Consider the following 24,219-nt stretch of genomic DNA (forward strand, 5'->3'; position numbering starts at 1 on the left):
ATAACGGATTGTGGCTCTAGCTAAGATATGCTCTATGCACCTCTTTATCCAATGGGGTAGCCTCAGTTTGGAAATCAGGTTTCCCTGGCATTTTTCCCCGAAGGCTATAAATAGTGTTTGGTTCTCTCTAGGTAATAAGTGTCTTTTCAACATCTAGAGTGTATAGACATGTTTCCCCTGAGTGGAAGTTGGATTTTGGAAATAACACTCGGAAGAGGAAATCAGACAACACCATGGACATGAAACTAGAATGAGGGCTCATGATCAGGTGGCCTTCGCACACTACATGCATTACAGGCCACACCACCATACACCATGGTACACACATTCTTTTTTATGGAGGTAAGGAAGGGCGCCATTAGAGATGGGGGAAGCTTCTCTAGAATATCTAAGAGGCACAGAGAATGTACTGACTAAACTCATGGTATCAGGCTCTTTTTCAGATAATCAGGCCTAGCAGTTGGAGCATAGGTTACAGCTGAGAATAGGGTTGGACCTACACCAAGGATGGTCCTGGAATCGAGAACCAGGGACAGGCCGAGGTCAAAACTGAGATCAGAGTCTGCAGTCAAACCAGGGTCAGAACCATAGCCAGAGTCCAGGCGCAGACCAGAGATCAAAGCTGAGTGGTCAGAATTCAAAGACAAGAAAGCCATCATTGATCACTGGGCTGAACACTTTAACTGTCTACTCAATCATCCATCTACAATTTCAGAAGCTGCTATCAATGGTGTACCTCAGTTCTCTTTACACAGCGAATTCGTTAGACTGCCAAGTATTAGCGAAATGGAAGTCATTATCAAACAACTGTCACAAGGAAAGGTACGTGGCTTAGATGAAATACCGCCAGAAGTCTATAGGCATAGTGGTTAAGCACACATCTCAAATAATCATGCGACTCTTCAATGTCATCTGGGAGCAGGAGACCATGGCTCAAGACTTCAAGGATGCCTCAGTTGTCCATATATACAAATGCAAAGATGATGGAGCATCTGTGATGATTCCGGTATCTTGCTTCTTTCCACTGCTGGGAAGACTTTGACACCTCTCTCAATAGACGCTCCACCATCACCAATAACATCATCTCAGAGTGTCTACATGGTTTTCAGAACAGTGGATATTTTTGTTGCTCGCTAAATAGTGCCAGGAACAAAACGGTGACCTTAATATGGTGTCTGTAGAACTAACACAGGCTTTCAACATTGTTAATTGCAAGGGTGTCTGACAGATCTTGCCCAAAGTTAGGTGCCAGCACACCATCATGCGATCATTCCATGGTGGCATGCTGGCTAGAGTGCTGGAAAATAGTATTTCATCAGAGCCTTTCATTGTCATAAGTGGCATTAAGCAGGGATATGTTCTTGCACCTATACCATTTACCATTTTCTTTGGTGATAGCACATATGCTAGCGAGTATGCTGCTAGATTCTTTCAGAGACTGAGACAAGGATATTTACATGCAATTCCACACAGAAGGCAGAATGTTCCATCTCCAGAGACTTTGTGCTCACACTGAAGTGACTGACTTGCTTGGCTGATGACTGCATACTCGTAGCACATACCATTGAAGACACCAACTTCTAATTGACTGCTTTTCTAGATCGACGAAGTGATTTGGATTCAACCCCAAGAAAACCAAAGTGCTTTACCAGCCTGCTCCAGGAAAAATTTATTTTCCCCCAAAAATCACAGTTGATGACACACTGCTTAATACAGTAGAAACATTTTGTTATCTTGGTAGCACTTCATATAATTATACCGTAGTTGACAATGAAATCAAACAGCACATTTCTAAAACCAGTTCTGCCTACGGTTGACTTTGTTGCTACCTGTGGAATGTGGTAGGCATTACGTTCGCACTAAGATTAATATCTACTGTGCAATCATATTGAGCACTCTTCTATACATCTGTGAAACATGAACACTATACCAGGCACTTGAAGCAGTCAGAGCATTTTCACATGCTCTTTCTGCATCTCATCTGTAACATCAAGTGAATGGACAGGATACCAAACATCAAAGTCCTGGTCTGGTGCTGCATGACTAGCATTGAATCCCTAATCATACAGGTGCAACTTCATTGGGCTGGTCACCTCATATGTATGCATGATACGTAACTCCCCAAACCCACATTTTATGGACTGTTAAAAATGGGAGTATGTACACTGGGAAGCCAATAAAAACAAACTGAGGACACTCAGAGCTCACCTAAAAGCTGGACAAGTGGACCCGAACACATGAAAAGCTGCTGCTGCCGCCAACAGATCAGGCAGGCAGCAAGACCTGTTGGTCTGTGGTTAGCACCATCGAGAACAGCAGAACAGAAAATGCCAAAGAGACACGTGAGCGAAGAAAGCATGTGGTGGCAAAAACATGCGGCCGAGTCTGCCCAACATGCAGACGCATCTGCGGATCCCTCATCCGATTACATTCGCAAAAGATGACACACTGAAACAAACTGACTCTCACACGTGGACTACAATGGGAGACTCCAACACTTAAAAGTAATTCCCATGTAATTCACAATCCACATTAGTCAATAAAAGAAAAGAGTTTCATCAACAATAACACCATTGTTATTCAATATTTAGTAGATGGCAATGACCACTACATTGAATATAAATCAACTGAATTGAATATTGATCAATTAAAGTGTTAGGTTTTTTTTTCAGGTTCTAAGTTAACCACACACAAATCTTCAGTTAACTACTAAAGGAAACATTTGTAAACATCTAGTGTATTTCTGTGAATAACTTACTTCTGTCTAAGCAGCTCTCCAGTTAGCTAAGTATATAACAGGGCTGTTTTTTAAGCTAATAAGAATACAGCAGATCAATAGTACAGTTATCATTCACACAAATGGACCAGCAGCCATCAAACAAAAATACTACATCTACATTAACCACTGATAGACTAGTACAGAAATTATTGTGATAGAACCAATGGCTCTGGCCTTCAATATACTCATCAGTATTGCAATGGTTATGCATAGAAGTCAAACCTATAAGAAGCTCAGATCTCTGGATAACAAACTTTTGGTTAATGAGAGTACAGAAGAGCAACTAGTAACTTGAAGGACTTCAGACTATTGCTTAAGGAAAACACCTGGAGCTCTTCTTCATGGACTATTCAAAATCAACCACAAGGTAAGATTTTTTTCTCGTTTCTTATTCTCCGACAATATCCACTATCTGCTTTTGTTCTCATATCTTTGAGCTTGCTAGATTGTGGTATTTACAATCATTTCAACATCAGAAGGGCAAATATCTACCTTACTACTAAAACTGTAAAAATGAGCAAGACATGGAATAACTAAATTGGCTATGTCAGACAGGATGCCTGGCTGTTGTGAGGCAATTAAAATAAAACAAAATAATAAAGGGTGATTTGATAGCTAGGGAGATATACCCTATTAATTAAAATCCAAACCAAATCAGTAGTGACCAGTAGATGTTATAATAAAGGCTGTTTGGTCATCTCCCATTAAGTCACTTGAGTTTAGTAGTTTCAATCCAGATTCCGCTGGATTCACACACACACAAACCATAATTCATACCATCTCTTGCCCTTTGTCTTTTCTAATTAGATCAAGTCTCTTCAGAGCAGAGACGGTCTTTTACTATGCATTTGTACATAATGCCTAGCACAAGTCCTGATCTCAATTAGGTTCTCTAGGCACTGTCATAAATACAAAAATATAGTCAATGGAAGCTATCAAAAGGGATTATATCTGTCTCCTTTATTCCTTAGTAGTTCAATTCACTGTGGTCAGAAAGCTACTGTCTCATCTATGCTTACAGATAATGGGGATGGCTTAAGAAAGGAGCTTCAATTTTCACTCAATGGGCCAGATCCTTGGTCTGTCTAAGCACTCAAGTCTAAACCACCTTTCCATTACCCTAATCCTGAGGCCTATTCACTTTGAAACATAACTTAAAGCAGCACTCAAGACAGCTCTAACTTGCATCAGCAATTAGTCTCCTAGTAACCCTTCTGTCAGGTGGGGATCAGCAGAGTACAATGCACTCTTGTCACTCTCCACTCTTGCCCCAACCCACGCAGGACCAGAAGCAGGTGGTGTAGACATAGCTATGTCAGCTTTACATTATTCAGTGATTCCACCATTCGGGACAGCTTTCTGGCTGCATCAAGGTATCTGAGCAGCACAAAGCATCTGGAAGATGAAGGAAAAGATTTGGCCTTGAGTTATCCAGAGGTCATGATGAAAATTAGCAAGCATGTGTTGCCAACGGTGATATACAGGGCAATTCAAGTTGTCTGGAAGCCAGACAAATGAAAACAAAAGATGAGATATTGCTGAACAGAGAGGCTTCAGCCAACCTTGCTTCACTTTCAGTGGGCCCCTGGACATAAAATAACGATGTGTAATGAAATCATCAACTCTGAAGATGGTACAGCAAGGTATAGTCTACTGGATGTAGGCAAAACTTCCGTTGTGTAAAGAGCCAAGACAGATGATACAGCCTTCCAGGTTCATTTTTGGGATCTACTGCCCTTTTACGGAACATTTTGCCAAACTTCAAATATATCTTTGTTATTTAAAAGCTTTTGTACCAGAATCTGTAGAAGATTGATTTACTTCATATGAAGAGGGAAAATGAAATCACATTTTTATTAAAAACTATAGCAGCCCTTAAACAATGGTGGAGTTCTCTTCCCCAGTGTCAAACACAGGAATAGAGTATCCAAGAGGTGTTTGTGCATGTATATGGTTAGAACTTGAGACTTTTGAGAGTCATGCAATCTCTATAAATAAAAATGCCATTCAACTTCAGAGATCCCAGAGAACTTTACAAACTACATTACAGTACCACTGAAATGAAGTTTGGGATGGAAGGCAGTAGAAGAGGTCAGCCCACAGAATAATAAAGCACAGTGTAGGAAAGACATTTTTCATCAGTGACCCTGGGCCAAACCCCTGCTCCTAAAGAACCAAAGGATCTTCAATGTTACACAGACAGGATCTCCATTTTCAAGGTCTGGGGGGCAGCCTATTATTTGGGCTTAAGGGCCCAAAAGCAAGCTATTCCGCTGGTTAGGAAAGATAGAAAATGTGGCAAAAGACCACCTTGGCTTAACCACGAGATCTTGCATGATCTAAAAAATAAAAAGGAGTCATATAAAAAATGGAAACCAGGACAGATTACAAAGGATGAATATAGGCAAACAACACAGGAATGCAGGGGCAAGATTAGAAAGGCAAAGGCACAAAATGAGCTCAAACTAGCTACAGGAATAAAGGGAAACAAGAAGACTTTTTATCAATCCATTAGAAGCAAGGAGGACCAAAGACAGGGTAGGCCCACTGCTTAGTGAAGAGGGAGAAACAGTAACAGGAAACTTGGAAATGGCAGAGATGCTTAATGACTTCTTTGTTTCGGTCTTCACCGAGAAGTCTGAAGGAATGCCTAACATAGTGAATGCTAATGGGAAGGGGGTAGGTTTAGCAGATAAAATAAAAAAAGAACAAGTTAAAAATCACTTAGAAAAGTTAGGTTTCAGAGTAGCAGCCGTGTTAGTCTGTATCCGCAAAAAGAACAGGAGTACTTGTGGCACCTTAGAGACTAACAAATTTATTAGAGCATAAGCTTTCGTGGACTACAGCCCACTTCTTCGTATGCATATAGAATGGAACATATATTGAGGAGATATATATACACACATACAGAGAGCATGAACAGGTGGGAGTTGTCTTACCAACTCTGAGAGGCCAATTAAGTAAGAAAAAAAAAAAAGAAAAGAAAAGTTAGATGCCTGCAAGTCACCAGGGCCTGATGAAATGCATCCTAGAATACTCAAGGAGCTAATAGAGGAGGTATCTGAGCCTCTAGCTATTATCTTTGGAAAATCATGGGAGACGGGAGAGATTCCAGAAGACTGGAAAAGGGCAAATATAGTGCCCATCTATAAAAAGGGAAATAAAAACAACCCAGGAAACTACAGACCAGTTAGTTTAACTTCTGTGCCAGGGAAGATAATGGAGCAAGTAATTAAGGAAATCATCTGCAAACACTTGGAAGGTGGTAAGGTGATAGGGAACAGCCAGCATGGATTTGTGAAGAACAAATCATGTCAAACCAATCTGATAGCTTTCTTTGATAGGATAACGAGCCTTGTGGATAAGGGTGAAGCTGTGGATGTGGTATACCTAGACTTTAGTAAGGCATTTGATACGGTCTCGCATGATATTCTTATCAATAAACTAGGCAATTTAGATGGGGCTACTATACAAATACAATTTAGATGGGGCTACTATAAGGTGGGTGCATAACTGGCTGGATAACCGTACTCAGAGAGTTGTTATTAATGGTTCCCAATCCTGCTGGAAAGGCATAACGAGTGGGGTACCTCAGGGGTCTGTTTTGGGACCGGCTCTGTTCAATATCTTCATCAACAACTTAGATATTGGCATAGAAAGTACGCTTATTAAGTTTGCGGATGATACCAAACTGGGAGGGATTGCAACTGCTTTGGAGGACAGGGTCATAATTCAAAATGATCTGGACAAGTTGGAGAAATGGTCTGAGTTAAACAGGATGAAGTTTAACAAAGACAAATGCGAAGTGCTCCACTTAGGAAGAAAAAATCAGTTTCACACACACAGAATGGGAAGAGACTGTCTAGGAAGGAGTATGGCAGAAAGGGATCTAGGGGTTATAGTGGACCACAAGCTAAATATGAGTCAACAGTGTGATGCTGTTGCAAAAAAAGCAAACATGATTCTGGGATGTATTAACAGGTGTGTTGTGAGCAAGACACGAGAAGTCATTCTTCCGCTCTACTCTGCTCTGGTTAGGCCTCAGCTGGAGTATTGTGTCCAGTTCTGGGCACCGCATTTTAAAAAAGATGTGGAGAAATTGGAAAGGGTCCAGAGAAGAGCAACAAGAATGATTAAAGGTCTTGAGAATATGACCTATGAAGGAAGGCTGAAAGAATTGAATTGGATAGAACAAGAAGCAATGGGTTTAAACTGCAGCAAGGGAGGTCTAGGTTGGACATTAGGAAAAAGTTCCTAACTGTCAGGGTGGTTAAACACTGGAATAAATTGCCTAGGGAGGTTGTGGAATCTCCATCTCTGGAGATATTTAAGAGAAGGTTAGATAAATGTCTATCAGGGATGGTCTAGATAGTATTTGGTCCTGCCATGCGGGCAGGGGACTGGACTCGATGACCTCTCGAGGTCCCTTCTAGTCCTAGAATCTATGAATCTATAACCTGAAAATACTAGCAAGTTTGCAGATACTGAACAAAGATACCAAGCTACACAAAAATAGGAGACAATTAATATTGTTTGGGAATATAGGATTTTTCTGTAACATGATTAGTTTTTGACAATGTGTTATATTGTTAAAGATACCAATGGTGTTCAGTAGATAAGATCGTTAAAAATAGTCTGTATCACAGTTCCCTGGTCAGGTCTACTCTTTCAATTTGGGTATATAAGGCACATGTGACAGATAGTAACTGTCTATGAATGTAGTCCAAGAATTTCACATATTAAGAGAGTACACTTAATTAAGAACCAACTTTACAAAGAAGGACCCAGCCTCCTTTGCAGATACTTCATCGAAAGCCTGCTTCTCAGTTTAAAGCCCTAGTAAAAGATTTTGGCTTTTTTTTTTTTTTTAAATCAAGAAGACAAATAACACTAAACCAAAAATCCAGTGGGCAAAGGCTTTTCTGGGTTTTAAGTAGTAGAAGACATATCTGTGGCTAAATAGCAACAGACAATTGACATAGTACTAATTTGGGACAGATGCAAGTCTATTTTCGTGTACATCACATAATTTACCCAGTCTGAAGAGTCACAAAACATTCAATCCAAGCTTTAAGTATTCTGTCGAGCAATCTTCCCTAATGGTTTATAGGATCGTATAGCAGAATCCCTGCAATACTAACATCTGCGTCCTCAAAATTATGCCTAAATTTACACTGAAACCTAAAGTGTCTGTAGTGGGAATTATATACTAGTGAGAAACTACTTCCTTGTGGGCATGATTCTGCAACTGCCACTTACCTCAGGTTCCTGAAGACAAAAATAGGTATTGCCATACTGGAACAAACCAGTGGTCCAAGTCCAGTACTGAACAATATATTTAAGGTGCCATGCTATTAACCTCTTTCTGTTCTGTGAATTGATCATTTATTCCTATCAATTCCTTACTCATTTACCTCTTTCAAAAGAAATTCAGGAGGTAGAAAGGCACAACTTACTTGGTTTGTCCCTCTGTATTATATTTCTATTTACTTGGAGACAGTGGACCAATACTGTTTCTATTGAAAATATTTCTTAATGTCCATCATTTTTTATGTTTTTCCATCCAAAAAAAGTATTCAACTGTTTTATTTTAATAAACAGAAAAAAGACTACTGAGAAAAGCTGTACACTAATAAACAACTCTACACAGAATAATAGTTGTGATGGAAAAAACATTTTGGAAAAGGGAACTAATGCAAACTTTATGCACCTTTAAAAAGAAGTTATGCAACACTAGAGGATGTGTCAGAGAACTATTACCCCCTCTAGAGTTAGGAAAGACGGATTGCCCTGTGAAAGCCTATGGATTCTGTCAGGAACCTGGGCCTCCCGAAAAACTGAGTGTTTAAAAATGAGCCCTCCCCTTCTGTCCCACATCCCCTTGACTAACAAGGTGTAGAAGTCACTTTAAAGCATAATAATACGTACATTTTTAATGTATGAAGCACCCCTAGAAAAAGTGCTCAGTTCTGAAGAAGAGGGAGTGACAGAAGTGCACAAAGTTCTCCCCCCAATCTCATAGCACAAGCAGCAACGGTCAGTCCATGATCCAGGTCTATGTTCAAGTTGTCAAACGTATGATGGGTACTATTTCTCCATAAACATAATATTATGTACATGGTACTGTTTGTTCACACAGAGCAACTCCAGTGACAACTTTTGTTGAAATAATTTAAAAGTAGTTTTTGAATGCTTTAATGAAAAGGGAATATAATATCAAATCATTTGGAAAAATCACCTACTTGAACTTTAGGTTAAGCCTTCTTCCTGTGTGTGTGCAAACTATGGCTTAGGTAAAAAGATGAAAGTGATCACTAGAAAGAAAAAAAACAAACAAACAGAGCTCTGAATGTGAGCCACATTGGAAAGAGTGTGATAAATGTCTTTCGCCTCTTTCAGACTGAACATTTTTCTTTACAGCTACAGTAATCAAACTGCAATTTAATTTCATACATTGAAGCACTAATCCATAAGAAAGTTAATAGCCTGAGAAGCCTAGTTTTCCTATGGTAATGAACCATTTTGAAAGGACTGTTTCTTTCTACAAAAACACACATATTGATCTAATAGTTTTGGTTTTTACATTATTGGCTAGACTCAGCATGGACTGCAACAAATGAAGAGACTAAATTACAAAAAAATGGTTATCTGGAAAGTATGAATGAATGATGTAGGAGAAAGTTTTCATAACAGTTCAAAACCTAGTAAAACAAGGCAAAAACAGAGCTGTAGCCATGGTAGTGCAGCTAACCTAGGAACAGAACCTGGCTCCTTCCAGATACTAATGCACCCCTACGATACATTAACTTTTAGGGATATTGTTTGATTTTTGCTGGGGAATAAGATAATTTATAAAAAGATGGGAAAGGCAAAGTATCTTTAAATCTGCATTTTAAAATCACCTTACTCTGCCCTGGAGAGCAACAACTAGAAAATTTAAAGCATCCCACATTTCTTCACTGAGTTAAAAAGACAAAACTTTAAAAAAAAATTTCTTCGTGTTTACTAGAAATGTTAGAAACACTTCTTCACATGCGAAAAACTCAGAGTAGCAGCAACTGCATCTCAAGAGTAGTGGTTAGAAGCTTGCTAGAAACAAAAATCACCTTAGTACCTTTATTCAAGTGTTCCTCCCCTCACTTGTTTTACTTAATAAATTATATATTCCAAGTCAAATCACATACATTGTGTTTACAAGCATACACACATCTGAAGACTAATTAAATGCGTCAACAACACAGCTGTACAGCAATAGCTTCAAGGAATCTCATTTCACAGATACACTCAGGGTCACAAATCCCAGGGATCTGAACATTGTCCTCAAAACTGAACAGTTACATTTAACTTTTAAATGAAGGCCATGAAACATGCATGGGGTAATGAATAATCTCTATTATTTTAAGGAGTATTTGTTTTCTAAAGATGAATTTTCACTCAGGAAATCTCGTGAACTACTCTTTCAAAATAAAAATGCTAATTTTTTAAATCATAAGTTGCAAAACAGAAATGATAAATATGGGTTTTTAAACCAGAATGTGAAAGTAGAAAATTCCTTTTCTATTTTACAAACACATTAGTTCAATAAAACAAGTTTTGAATTCTAGTTCTCTTAATACAGCTTTCCATATCTCAGATTGGACAGCGAAAACATCCATATTTCATTTTGGTTTACGGTTCATTTCACTTTAATGTTCTCATGCACCATACTAAAAGTGTGTTGAAAACACTACAAAATGGTGCTTTGTTAAGATTGTTTCCACTAGAATTTTATTTAAAAAAATCATGGAAGCCATTACTTATTATTTTAGGTTTCAAAGATGATTTTTGAAAAACCTATCTCTTGGACCAAATATAACCTAACACCATCCTTTTAAGTTGCCTCATCTTCCAGTATTATTGTGCTTATTCTTAGAACACTTTAAGTGAGCTTTAACATCCGACACCAGACTAGTGTGTGGCAGCAAACTACCTCATCTCCCAAAATAAACTTATACCAGTTGGATTCCTTTTGGACAATGCCAGCAATCACTAGCTTAATTTGTTAGCAGCATTCTGTCTAGGCTGGGATATGAAGTGCACTCAAGTCCCAATCAGGGCCGGCTCCAGCTTTTTTGCCACCCATAGAGGCAAAGCGGAGAAAAAAGAAAAAAAAAAAAAAGATAAAGCCGCGATTGGTGGCAGCTCTACAGCGCCACTTAATTCTTCGGCGGCAATTCGGTGGCAGGTCCTTCGCTCTGAGAGGGACTGAGGGACTCGCCGCCGAAGACGTGCCGCCCCTTTCCATTGCCCACCCCAAGCACCTGCTTTCTTTGCTGGTGCCTGGAGCCGGCCCTGGTCCCAATTCCACAACTTGGCTATGGAATGGTATCTTTCTGTTAATGACCTATATGGATTGCATACAGTATGATATTCTGATCTGAATATTTTGTGTAATCAGATTTTTGTAACACTAGCAAAATAATGGATTAGCATATGAATACACAATACATTGGCATTGAAACAATTATACTGATTGTATTTCTATTAAATTTCAGAGTAACAGCCGTGTTAGTCTGTATCCGCAAAAAGAAGAACAGGTGCCACAAGTACTCCTGTTCTTCTTTCTATTAAATGTTCTTTATGCCTAAATTTTACCCCACACAGTGGTACAAATTTATTTACTGAAAACCATTTTCTTTTCTACACTGTCAACTGATCCACATTTGAAGGGAAATACTATGGAGGTATCTATCTTTCTACCCCACCCTGTCAAATATTCCCAGTTTTTGACAGTCAGGGGAGTGAGAGCTCCCCTCTACAGTAAGCATCATCTTCCCTATGTTGTAATCCGTTGTAGCTTCCTGTCATATTTTGCAGAATCCATGCTTCTTCCCTCCCGTTGGACTTTCCAGTAAAGTCTGATTCATATGAACAGCATGTAACATCCCAAGATTATGAGTTTCAACATAATACCAAGCAACCCTCCTTTCCTGCATTATACTTCCACAAAGTAAATAAAAAACGGAGTTCACAAGATCCTACCAGCACTTTTTGATTATTTAAATAATTTAGGTATAAATCAACCTTTGTTCAATATATATTATTGTTTCTATCTATCCTGCAATAGTAACAAAGTACCCTGATAAGAGGGAGGGAGGCTGGTAATGGTAACTATGAGCAGCATATGGATTAACTGCAGCTCCTGTAAGCAGCCCTGTAACCTTTGTGGATTTTTATTTTAATTTTTTTTTACTCTTCTAGCCCTGATACTCAATGGATCATAACCGTTATTTCATGCCTCTTCTGACAACCATATAATAGGGTTATTTCTCCTCTTGCTTGGTTATTACTCTTCTTCAGTGGAAAGACACCACTACACACAAAGCTGTACAAGGGTATTATGCTCCTTCTACAATTTTGGCCAGTTTGTGGATTTAAGCCACTTGCTGCACCAGAGGAAGAGCTTGAGTAGAACCTAAACAACAGGGGGAGCTCCTGGATGAATTCTGGCTAATTGCTTTCTCAGCCAGAACACCTATGGATGGGAGAGGGAGCTTCTCAGATGGAGGCCAATGGAATGGGAGTGACACCACCCTTTATGCCTTGACTCCTCATGCCAAAAGGGCTAGTCACAATCTGGATCTATACCTGCAGTTAAACATCTCTCTAAATATTTACTTATGCTTCGGTGAGTTGGTATAGATATTGAAAAATCCTTCTATAAAATCTAACCCCATTTATTAAAATACCTTCACTAGTGTGTGGAGATAATCTTCTACATTAGTAGTGTGCTATCCGCACAATTGTGTTTTGCAGAATACTGTACTGAAGAACATTCTATTTTCTTACTGTAGGTACTTGTATTCCCATTTACAATAAAAACTATTTTATTCAGCATATCTAGATTAATACAATTATGTTTACCTCTAAACGAAGAAAAACACATCATCAAGTTACCCTATCAGTGTAGGAGAACTGGGTCAAATGAGGAAGCTGCTATTAACTTTTGGAAGAATAAAAGCTAACGCTTCCACATTAACTGGTCTTTTAGGATTTCTAATAGCCTGACTCTAGCCTACTATGTGACTGTAGGACTGACATGTTTCTAATGAGAGGTTAATTAAACTAATCTCTCATACCATGGTGAAACACAAGATCGGGATTTGGGGAGCCTTCTCTGATAACATCTGGCTGCATTCCAGTTTACTTTCCTTATTTATGAACAAATTTCCATCAGGTGTTCCATTTCTTATTGCAAACGTGAAGTGATTAGGGAGAAAAGGTCTCAGTAGTAACAAAGAAGAGACAGTCAACAGTCAAAACTGCAGGAAAAGGCCAAATTAAAATTAATTAACCTTAGCATCTGTCGAGGTGACAGATCGCAAAATAAAAAGTGACTCAAAAATACAGAGCACTGCGAGATGAATACTACTCTTTCCTTACTACGCAGCAAATTATCTTGTGAATCAATTGTCCTCACTGCTTGAAAAAGGAACATTGTGGATGCCAGCGACACCTGACAAAGTGGTCTGATGCTGATGCAATCCAGCTGGGTACTATGCCTCACTAAAGCTCTCTCCATCAACCTGTATTTGGTACATGAAGAAAACACACTTTCCCTAGTCCCTCTCCTATTTTCTTCCCATAGAGATTCAGTCATTTCAACATAGTTATTTATGTAGAACAGAGATTAGAATCAGTCTTGCAGTCGTATGAGGCAGAGATGTTGTGGAACAAACCATGGCAAGAAGTTAGAGGACTATATGGCTCTGATGGAATCTAGAGTGTAAAATTGCTAGAAATTTTTAAATACTAAGTATTGAAATGTGTTGAGGCAGAGAGTCCCTTTGTTTTATAATTTATAACAGCACCTAGCACAATATGGTCCTAGTCCATGACCAGGGCTTCTAAGCACTACCACAATAAAATAATATTCATGAGAAAGTTTGGTTGAAGAGAAGGTAGGCCCTATTGCTTTCTTCATGAAACTCACTCCCAACCCACTTCCTTTCTCGCCATCTTTGTAACTGATTTTTCTTCAACACCTTCACAAGCTTCCTTTTCCTCACTCCATCCAGTATAGCACCTTCCCTTTTCCTACATCCCACATGCTATTTCTTTTATCTGGTTCCTCACTACATTCTCCCCTCTTCAATTTCCCTTCCCTCCCGGCATCAGACTGCATCCCGGATAGGTAACCCATATTTACATAGCTTCCACACAACAGGACCACTGCTGCACAGCATTCTTCCGACCTGTTGTCAGAGTGCCTGGAGCAGGGTACACCCATCTGCACTTTTCCCATGTACTTCAGTCAACAGAATGTCAGACACTCTGCAGAAACACTTCTAGTAGTGCAAGAAATCAATAAGCTGCACTCCACCAACATTAGCCACTGAAATCAGTGGATGCTAATCCCTGCAATATAATAGGGAAGGAAACATTTTATAACCCTGGTTCACGTCAGTCACCTAAAGTAGGAAATAACCAGTGTTTTACCTGAATTGTGTGTTGCATCTTTAATTCACACCACTGGACAACCTAACTGCAGAACTATCCTGGACAATCTGGGACAGCCAGAATAATAATTCAGATGACCTACCAAGTATTAACCCTTCTTTGGATACCAGTGCCCCATTCGGACAGTAGCACTGCCATCCTGACAAGCAGCAACAGATATGCAAGGTCTTGCACATGAGCTTTCCAGTGCAAGAGAAGTCACTGATGCAGAGCATGGGTATATTCTGAGTGTACCTTGTTTTATATACACATACAAAACAGCCCTGGAACTGAAGTGATCAAACAGGGAATCTCAGCCAAACACCAATGCCCAGATCCCAGGGAGCAACTGTGCCTCAACTGAGACTAACCAGATACCAAGGTAGAGAGCAAGGTATCCTGGTGCTCACACCACTTTCTTTCTGAAGACCACTGTTTACACAGAACCTTGCAAAACAAACCACCACAGCATGTCTTCCCAAGACTGAACAGTTGTTCTCATCCTAAGAAGAGGCTGGAATATTAATAGCACCACAGTGGCACCGGCCACAACAATACTATAGAGTAAATCATGAACAGATGTGCTTCTAGGATGCATGATTGAACTAAAAAAATCGATTACTTCTATCCCAGCTGAACATTGAATGAAATCCTACAATGGTATATGGTGCTCTGAGGGATCTCTTACTTGGTTGTTCCTTTCTTATGTTTTAATGCTTTAAGACAAATAAAATGGTCAGTATTTGAGAGAAAGGAATATTTATGGCTTTTACAACGATCATATCCATCTCGCAAACAAGATTACATCCCAGAGAGAGAGAGAGAGAGAAAGAGTCAAGAGTTGTCTTAGGGGTCCGTATATTGTCCATTACCAGAGTATCTAATCACCTGCACTCAGGATGCCATGGTGATTAACAAGTTCACAGAAAGAGCAAGCACAAGCCAAACTAATATGTAGTTCAAAACTAAGTTTTTTTCCACAGGTGATGCTATCTGAGACAGACTGCTACAATAAGACAGTTCTTGAAACAAAAAAACAAACTTATGAGCAGCGCCACACAGAAAATGAGATACAAAGAACAAATATTTTATTAAGTTTATAATAGTAATAGTGACCTTCAGTCCCGGTATTACCTTGCAGTTAATGACCAGTTGGCGGACTTGAGGCCCCATGGAGCATTACTGCTTAAGTAGGAGTATTAAACATTGATTTATACAAATCAATCACATATGGTCATTTATCTGTCCTAGGAAGATGAATGACTCTGTATAAATCAGTGATATGGCATATAGACTCTGCTCAGCATTGAATTAGTAGTGTGCTTTTTAAATTGGCTCATTTGAGGGGCTGGCTCTGTGCCTAGTATAAGAGTTTGAGAAATGCTGGATAATTGTGTGTGAGAATAAAACATTAAATCTAGAGCAATTGTCGGAGGATAACAATTCTGTTTCAGATCAGCTTTCGAGGTTTCAAAATTTGTTTTCATTCTGCAGTGGAACAAAACAGAAACTTTTCAACTGTTTCATGAAAACATAGTTGTGTTGAAATGCCCACGTTTGGCTCGAAATCTGAGCTTTTAAATTTGGGAAGGTTTGGTGGGCCCAGGGGCTCTCTGGTTGCTTTTGACATGAAAGAGAGCGAGAGCATACCCATGGAGCCAAAAAATAAATAAATCTTCCTGATAACACCACTATCAAAACCAGGTCTCAATGAAACAGAGATTATTTCATTTCACTGAAAATGTTCCAGCCAGCTCTAATCAAGTCAAGTCTATATCTTCCTCAAGATAACCTTAAAATAATGTAGCTCAGTGCAAAGAATCAAGACAATATTTCCCCAGTATGAAGATTTATACTATTATAATTATATTATATTTAAGGATAAGATTTTGTCATAGTTATTTTTAATAAAAGTCACAGACAGGTCACGGGCAATAAACAAAAATTCACGGAAGCCATAACCTGCCTGTGACTTTTACTAAAAATAACGGAGGGGGAGAGGGCTGGGGAGGGGGGAAGGAATGACAGGTGGAGCTTCGGGGAGTGGGGGGGGGGGGTGACTAAATGTCCCAATCCCACCATCACGAGGAGGGGACAGCTCCAGCACTGGCTGAAGCGGGGGGGGGGGGGGAGGGGGAGGGTGTGTGTACAGCCCAGACCCCAACCACAGACAAAGGAAGTGGGTGGGGGCTCAGAGCTCTGACTCCAGCACCAACTGCAGCCATTAGGGAAGGGGGAGTGAACAGGAATGGCTCAAGCCCCAGCCCAAGCCGCAGGGGCACACGGCCCTAATCCAAACTGCGGGTACACGGCCCTGGCTCCAACCCCGGCCAAAGCCATGGGGCGGGGGAACACACTCCCAGCTCCAGCCACAGCTGTGGAAGGAGTGCACAGCTTTGGCTCTGTGACTTCCATGACTAAATCATATCCTTCATTATATTATATATGCAGCGTGACATCATCTTTATTCTAAAAGGCAGAGCAGGATAAGAATACAATGGCTCACATTCTGACTTCAAGGAGGTAGCAAGGGTGCAATTAAGGGCAGAATTTTGATTTGGATTTATGAGTCTAAATAAGTGAAGACAGTAACAAATATAAATTTAAGTCTTTTTTAAAAGATTTTTCACTCATTTGGGCACCAAAGAAAAAACAGAACAGCTTTTAAGTGAAAAATAATTAATGTTGATAGATCTGGTGTGTAGAAGTAGTCAATTTCCAATAACCATTCGTCAAGCAAGCAGTTTGATATTATTGTCACTAACTGGTAAGAAGTTACATCAGTGAAAGCCACTAGAACTTTTAAAAATTTGATTTTTTTTTTTTAAACTTGTGCTGACAAAACTGAGGAGAGAGGAAATCACATGTTACAGCCTTTTAAGCCTTAAAGTATAGAATCTTAATATGTGGAAGTAATAGAACTGATTAAAAATACATCGCTGAGATCTGAAAGCTTAGATTTCAATTACAAGTTTATCAGCTTGAATAGGAAAGTTTGTAAACACCCTTTATTTTGCAGTTAAAATCTGAACACTTCGGGTCAGAAAATCAAGGGTATAGTACACAGCCACGGACAATTGTTAGGTTTCTGCAAGCTAAATATGCATTAGCTACACACTGTGGGTGTATAATATATAAACTATAAATTACAAGACAAAAATGATCATTCCTCACAACTATAAGGAATTAGTCAAACATCACTAGGAAATGAAAGCAATGTCATTCTTTCATAAGTCATTTAGAGTACCATAGTCATACAAGTATCTAAATATAAGGATTAAGTGTGAAGTCTAGCCATTAAAGTTATGAGAAGAATTTTACTATGGTGCCTCCAGGTTTTCAGTTAATATGGAGCTTATCTTCACACAATACCATCAAGGTGTCTGAATTAAGTTTATATCGATCTAGATAACTGGTTTGGAAGATATGAATGATGCAAATTAGATTGAAGCACATAGGAGAGAAATTTAAGGTGAATGAAAATGTAGAAAAATAGTTCTAGAAATAGCTGAACTACTGGTATATGGAAAGAGGGCAAGATGGGAGTAAAAAAGTATTAGGTACAGAAGATATTATGGTTCAAGCACTTCCCTGTGTTTCGTTTCTTCCAAAGGACTAATATCCATGTTAAAATCAGAAGTTTTCCCTCCTAGTTCAAGATTTAGAATATTTTGCTAACCATGCTGCAGCCTATGAATTCATACTTTCTAAATGTCTTAGTAAATTATTCCCAAATGTAATGATATTCCTGTTAAACATTAATGCACAACAATTTCTCCCAAAAATAAATTCAGCTGAATTGCATTTCTCAGTGACAGAAGTATAAGCTTAGAATCTGGGGCCTCACACAGCATTCTGAATGAATTGAAGTATTTGAATTGCAAAATCTTAATGGAGGAACCAAGTTAATTGTCTGAAGAGTGGTTACCATGCTTTTGATGCTAATAAGCAGCTTATTTGGGGGCTAGTCACAATAACTTGGCAATGTGTCTTTAGAACATATTGGTATGCAGATAAAGATTCTCTCACATTGAATACTCTAATTTTCATATGTGCAAGCTTAGTACTCATAACATCCTTAGTTTGATGGGGTTTATCCAATTTAAATTAAGATAATTTTCAACAAGTCTTCACTAAATGGAAAAATACTTAGCAGGAATTTCTGTTCTTTTAGAAAATTGTATTTCATGACCGTCAAATAATCCTTTTTGAAAGAAAAGTCACCTGTACCTTTAAGGGTCCTCCCCCCCAATACACAGTAAAAGAAAATAGTGATGTAAGGTTTAAGCATAGTAAGATCAAATCATAACTGATTTTCTCAACTCAATTCAAGAAGTCAACCTAGCTTTCGTTTCGTCTCAGCTTTAGTTTTGTATTACTAATGCCTTTTGCTGAAAGCAAAAGATTTGAACTTCTATATAGGGTCTTTAAAAAACCTAATTAGAGTTATTCAATGTTATCCCAGACAAAGGACTCAGTGAAAGACTATTCCCTACAGAAGATTCCTGATAGTGGGACAGACTGGATAATCAAAATCTAACAGAACTTGTTCCACAATCCGATAGTTTTATAATGTAATTCCAACATCCAAAAAGCCAGCATTCTGACTAGTGTGCTAGTGGTCTTTGTCACTCAGATGAATATCTGTACAAAGTGGGTTTTTTTAAAAGGCACTGTTAGATTATTAAAAAAGCAGCAAGACTATAACAGAGAAGCAGGAATCACTCGATTTTCTTTCCAACAAGCATTAATCCTAACACTGCATATGATGGAGCAAAAAATAAAATCAAAGATTGGAGTTAAATATTTCTCTCTCGTTTATAATGACGATTAGGCAGATACTTAACAGTCCAATATCTTTATCCACCAGATGATCATTTGCTTGGGTCTAGTCAGCAGCTGTGAGAAATAAAGGACAATTATGGTAAGTGTTATCATTTAAGTTATGTTCACTGATAAATCTACATGGCTTCATAAAATAGCCTGCATTGCTTTTAAGCAGAGTTTTAATATTGCCTATAATAGTTACTTTATTCGCTGCTTGACCTTTTATGTGGGTGAATCACTTTTGATCAGGCAGCACACCCAGAAGAGCTGAAAGAAGTGCTGTGTAAGGCGTCCTTTTCCTCAGAAGGCAGAATGAATTAGTGTTAGCCATTGAAAGATACAGTCTAAGTCTCACTTAGCATGAAATAGGGAGAGTTTTGAGGTTATCTTTAGAAGAGCAGTTTACCCACCCCAGTTTCCATTCAGGATGTGCTTACTGATAAGGATAAATGCCATCCTAAATGTGCAATACACAAATAAAAGTATGTATTTCTTATTTTCAGCAGAACAATTCTGCTAACCGAGACACTCAGGTCCAATAGTCTCCATATGCAAGTCCACAGTAACCAGATGAGTTTTATCGTCCTTTTGATCATCACATTAATATAGTCATTTTTTCTTATGGGTTTTTTTTTTGGTTGTTTTTTTTTTTTGGAAAAGTCTGGGTCCTCTCATGTGTACAGTCAAGCACAAAGTTAACCCTCCATGCAAGACTGAAATCTATACAAGTCTAAAGAAACTTTTTTAAACAGTACAGTGTTGCATATGTACTTAGATATGAAATCTCTATACAAAGAATCACAATACTGGAGTTACACAGATACATGAAGTTCCAAAACAATTAAATATATTAGCGCACACTAATGTACCAAACCCAAACACAAGGAGCTCCAACATCTGACATGAAAAAAATTCATATTACTGTTCTCCCTGGGATATTTCAAGACATGACGCTTAATGTCAATTCCAAGCTGTACAGTTTCAGTATGGAAAACAAAACAAAAAACAAAAAAACCCCCACCTTGCTACCCTACAGGTTCATTTTAACACTCAATGGCCACGTCTATCTAAGTATGAAGTTAACGTGGCTTTGTTCTATAAGCAGTATCCAACCCTTGATAATGCTGGAGTGGGAAACAAAAATTCCAGTCAAATTTAGGATCAGGTAAAGGATACACTACAGGCCCTTTAACCCAGCACCCCACCAAGAGCCTTATGCCATAATCTGCAGTAATCCTGGAGGACAAAAGAAAACAAAATTTTTCTAACTGTCTCTAGAAAAAAAGCAGCATTATACACTAGACCACAGCAGAGATTCACACTTTCAAGGTATAAGTAGAAGAAAATCAAACAAGACAAAAAATAACGTGAATAAACCCAAAAGAAAGATTACTTATCTGTATAGTATCTGTGTGGTCCCTATCTGTATTCCTCTCAAGGTGTGCACATACTTTATACTCCTGAGACCAGAAGATTTTCACTGGTCTGCGCTAGCGCTCTGAAATGAGGGCATAAGTGGCAGCATTGACCAACTGCCTCTCTACTTTTTTCTACTGTGAACAGCACTAGGATAAGGTTCTGACACAGAGGGATAGGAGGTGGGGAGTGAAATACAGATAGGAACCACACAACTTGAAAAACTCCAGTTACTATACAGGTAAATAACCTTTCTTTTTAATTTGAGTAATGGTCCCTTTGTGTATTGCACTTGAGGTGACTCACAAGCAGTATTCATTGAGGAGAAGTGTGTATGGAATCTTGCTCTACCTCTGACTGGAGGAATGCTCTGCCTACGGGTTCATGTGCTGAATAAACTTGTACCAGAGCATAATGTTTGGCAAAGATGCGAATAGAGCTCTACAGGTCTCCAGAAGAGGGACATCTCAAAGTGAAGCTATTGCTGCAGCCTGGATCTCGTTGAGTAAGCCCTCAAACCTTACTGGGGAGGGATTCACAGTTACCTTGTAACAAAGCCGGACACAAGCCAAAATCCATTTGGAAAGTCTGTGTGAGCAGATTGCTTCCCCTCTGTCACCAAATCTATAGTTTGGATATAGATTATAATTGATTGTTTAACATAGAATAGACCGGCAGGATTCAGCCAGATCAGCTACAGCATCAGAATTGTCATTAGTGTGAGAATCTCAATGAGAAGATGAGAACCACTTACAGTTTTGGAATAATTTTTGAATCATCAATAATTCTATTAGCACAGCACACAGAACCACAAACATAGCACAGCAAATGAGTTAGAAATAATACACAATGAACAGCACATGTATTATTTACACCATCCTTTGCAGGGAAACCAAAAGTGTCAGTCATTATCCTCATCATCATCTTCATCATCACTGGTGTCTCCCACAGCACACAGGCCAGGTAACATTTTTTATAATGAGTTACGCTGACACCCCTTGTAACTTTAACATTTTCATGAGGGTTTCAGCCCCTTTTTCCTTATCTGAACTTCCACACCCCAGTTTTGTTGAAGTCCCCCATTTCCTATAAGCTAATTAACCATTTAAATCAAACTCATTAGCATTTATGTCAATTGGTTGCCATAAAATTATGACTGGTGTGGAGAAAGTAAATAAGGAAGTGTTATTTACTCTTCATGACACAAGAACTAGAGGTCACCAAATGAAATTAATAGGCAGCAGGTTTAAAACAAACAAAAGGAAATATTTCTTCACACAACGCACAGTCAACCTGTGGGACTCCTTGCCAGAGGATGTTGTGAAGGCCAAGACTGTAACAGGGTTCAAAAAAGAACTAGATAAATTCATGGAGGATAAGTTCATTAATGGCTATTAGCTAGGATGGGCATGAATGGTGTCCCTAGCCTCTGTTTGACAGAAGCTGGGAATGGGCGACAGGGGATGGATCACTTGATGATTACCTATTCTGTTCATTCCCTCTGAAGCAACTGGCATTGGCCATTGTTGGAAGACGGGATACTGGGCTAGACGGACCTTTGGTCTGACTCAGCTTGGCCATTCTTATGTTCTTATAGGAATATTACAATCAAATCTTGTGCGTTTCAGTTATACATATTGCCTAAAAATATCCTAAACTGTAACCTGCGTTTGTGGTTTCTTACTTAACACTAGTTGACTAATTTTTAATACTTGCATACTGTTATACCTTACCTTGTGACTTAAGGTCACTTGCCTGTCATCTAATCAGGTCAAACCCAATCCTTAGTTATGCTAAGCCATCCTTACCTTATATGCCTTGGGACTGTTGACTCACTACTTGCATTACAGCATGAATCAATGTACATATATGCATGCAAGGCTACACCTCTCATTCATTCCCCAGCAAAGGAGACAAAGCGTTTTGGGGATTTTCTAAAGGGTTTTGCCCTCTGCAGGTAGAAGGCCAAGGCTCGACATACATCCAGAGTGTAGTTTTTTTGTCCTATTTGGTAGCATGAAGCTTCAGAACATGACAAGTACATGGATAACATGATTTAGAGGAAATTACAAGGCTACCTGGGAATGAATTTGAAAGTAAACTCCGGGAAAACTTTGTCCTTATGGAAGACTATATAAGGTGGATCAGCCACAAGAGCTTCCACCTCCCTATCTCTTTTGGCTGAGGCGATGGCAACCAGAAAGGCAATCTTCAAAGATAGATAAACAACGGAATACAAGGCTAAGGGTTAGAACGGAACCTCCATTAATGCCAATAGGACATAGGCTGAGATCCCATGTTGGGTTAGGTTTCAGTATCAAAGGAGAGGATCTCAAAAGTCTCTTTAGAAACCCCATTGTAATAGGATGGGCGAAGACAAATGGCTATCCACCAGATGGTGAAAGGCACTAATAGCTGCCAAGTGGACCTGTAAGGAGCTGAGAGATAGTTCCGACATTTTTAGAAAGAGGAAATAGTCCAAAATAGTAGGGGTCTTGGCTCCCTCTGAGGGTATCTGGCAATGCTGGATCTTTTCCATTTTGCTGTGTAGCATTTCCTCATGGAATCTCTTTCACTATTGCTCAGGATGGATTGTATCACTTCCAAGCATGATTTTCTAGGTCCATTGCTCATACAAATACCATGCCTCTGTCCTGAGTCAAGAAGTCTGGGAAGAGCTGAATATGGATGCATATTGGGACGTTTGGAGAATGCTTGGGAGCCAGAACTGCCTGCGCCACCCGGGAGCAATCAAGATGCTCCATTCTTTCATCTTCCTCAGAACTTGAGGCAGGAGGTATATGGTCTGTGACTGGAATGTAAAAACATCACACCACTGCATGGCTTATATGTAGTTCAAATGAAAGCAGTATCATAGAATCATAGAAATGTAGAACTGGAAGGAAACTTTAAAGGTCGAGTCCAGTCCCCTGCCTTCACAGCAGCACCAAGTACCATCCCTCACAGATTATTTTGCCCCAGATCCCTAAATGGCCCCCTCAAGTATTGAACTCACAACCCTGGGTTTAGCAAGCCAATGCTCAAACCACTGAGCTATCCCTCCCCCCTTATATGGAACACTTCACGAATTTGCGTGTCATCCTTGCTCAGGGGCCATGCTAATCTTGTCTGTATCATTCCAATTTTAGTATATGTGCTGCCGATGTCATCACAGTACATTTATATGTAGACAACGGAGGCAAGAACCTGGCCCTTATACCAGTTTCTCCCCATGTGTACCCAGTCAGCCAATAAGCTAACTAGAAAAGATATGATTTTTTTGAGTAGGGCTATTCTGGAACTAAGCACAATTCAGTAAATAACTGGTGTAAATGTACCTACCTCAGTACTATGTTAACTGTTTACACTCTTGTGACAGATCCCAGTTAAATATAGCACATAACTGAAGAATCCATTCTGAGTAGATTTAATAAAGGAGCAAATAGCTGTATGAGCCAATCAACAGTTACTGACAACTGTACTTTTCAGCAGCTGTTCAGAATGCAAATCCCTGCATTTTGGATACTAACCATTCTTTAGCTTAACCATGCAAATTCCTGCACTCCGATTTGCTACCACCATCATTATAACTTCTACCACACCTTCCTCTGAGGGTTCAAACATGTTTTACAAATAGATTTAGCTTCAATACCTTGAGAGAAGGGCAAGTATCTCCTTTTTATAAAAAAGGGGAAAAAGACAGGCTAAATGATTTGTCT

At 39.1% G+C, this 24,219-nt stretch overlaps 1 protein-coding gene and 1 non-coding gene across 6 annotated transcripts in view; both read right to left on the reverse strand.

Annotated features, from left to right (window-relative positions):
• Nucleotides 1-24,219, reverse strand: part of CHID1 (chitinase domain containing 1) — a 288,134-nt gene that overhangs the window by 107,631 nt on the left and 156,284 nt on the right. The gene's annotated exons all lie outside the window — the stretch shown is intronic.
• LOC128837523 (U6 spliceosomal RNA) lies at nucleotides 23,567-23,673 on the reverse strand. Its single transcript, XR_008444961.1, has one exon. It is a non-coding gene; the product is annotated as a U6 spliceosomal RNA (small nuclear RNA).

Source organism: Malaclemys terrapin, chromosome 4, assembly GCF_027887155.1.
Source record: "Malaclemys terrapin pileata isolate rMalTer1 chromosome 4, rMalTer1.hap1, whole genome shotgun sequence".
NCBI lineage: Eukaryota > Metazoa > Chordata > Testudines > Emydidae > Malaclemys > Malaclemys terrapin.